Genomic DNA, 1,363 nt, shown 5'->3' with positions numbered 1-1,363 from the left:
CCATATAGACATAAAATTCTTAGTTCCAATGCTATGCCTAAAAACAGGGTGAACTCCCCTCCACCATCTGCACTACAGACTTAACCACACCCTTCATCACAAACAATCTCTGACCTCATGGAGAAAAAAGACTTTGGGATTAGCCTGTGAACCTGAGACTCAGAACAAAACCTATGTGTGATTGAGACCTTTCCCTGATGACCAATTCACGCGTTCCAAAAAGATACAGAAATGAAGAAGGCAAGGTCCCTACCCCAGGGGACATAAAGCCTAAGACAGGAAATGAGACCTGAAAAAATCATGATACCAAAATAGAAAAAAAGTGAAGGCCACAAGAAATCAGAGAAATCTGATGGGAAATATAGCTACACATTGGAATCACTGGAAAACATTTTAAAAGTGGATGCTCAAGCCCCACCCACGGGTTCCAGTTTAAAGGTCTGGAGAAGGACCCAGGCCCTCTTAATTTTTAAGTCTTCCCTGACACTACAAACATGTAACGAGGATGAAGAACTCTTGTTATAATAGGTAGAACTTAAAACTAAATCAATTATGTTTAGGTAGAAGTACTTGAATTACTTAAGGACCTTTTTCAACATACATAAGACTATACTTTTTTGGCTCTAATTATTAATGGGCTACACCAAGAACTCAGTAATCCAGTTGGCAAACAGAAGCTGAATGGAAAAGCCACCTTATTTGATATGTTAAAATATATATAAAGCATTTTCAAATGAGTGATAAGTGATGCTAAACCTTCTCTAAATAATATTTATGAGAATGTTAATAATATGAGTATTCTATGCTGGGCGCGGAGGCTCATGCCTGTAATCCCAGCACTTTGGGAGGCTCAGGCGGGCATATCATGAGGTCAGGCGATTGAGACCATCCTGGCTAACACGGTGAAAACCCATCTCTACTAAAAATATAAAAACAAAATTATCCAGGCATGGTGGCAGGCGCCTATATACTCTGGAGGCTGAGGCATGAGAATGGCGTGAACCTAGGAGGGGGAGCTTACAGTGAGCAGAGATCCTGCCACTGCACGCCAGCCAGTGCGACAGAACGAGACTCCAGCTCAAAAAATAAAAAGAAAAAAGAAAAAAAAAATTTTTTAAATGAGTATTCTAAAAACTATATGAAATTTCTGGAAATCGAATATGTTACCAGTCATAGTGTCATATGCCACAGAAGTAACGAGATTTCTCTGTAAGCTGTGTCTTTACCATAATAAACCTAATAAAAATCTCATTAGATTTTTAACCATAGTCATTTTAAATCTTTGTCATTCCCAGACAGTTGCTTTGATTATTCCTCGAAGTATTTATAATCAGCTACAGTCCAAAATTGCAGTTTCTTTGAG

This window comes from Mandrillus leucophaeus, unplaced genomic scaffold (genome assembly GCF_000951045.1).
Source record: "Mandrillus leucophaeus isolate KB7577 unplaced genomic scaffold, Mleu.le_1.0 Scaffold1281, whole genome shotgun sequence".
In the NCBI taxonomy this organism is placed as follows: domain Eukaryota; kingdom Metazoa; phylum Chordata; class Mammalia; order Primates; family Cercopithecidae; genus Mandrillus; species Mandrillus leucophaeus.
The sequence above is the reverse complement of the archived record's forward strand: the minus strand, read 5'-3'. Positions refer to the sequence as shown.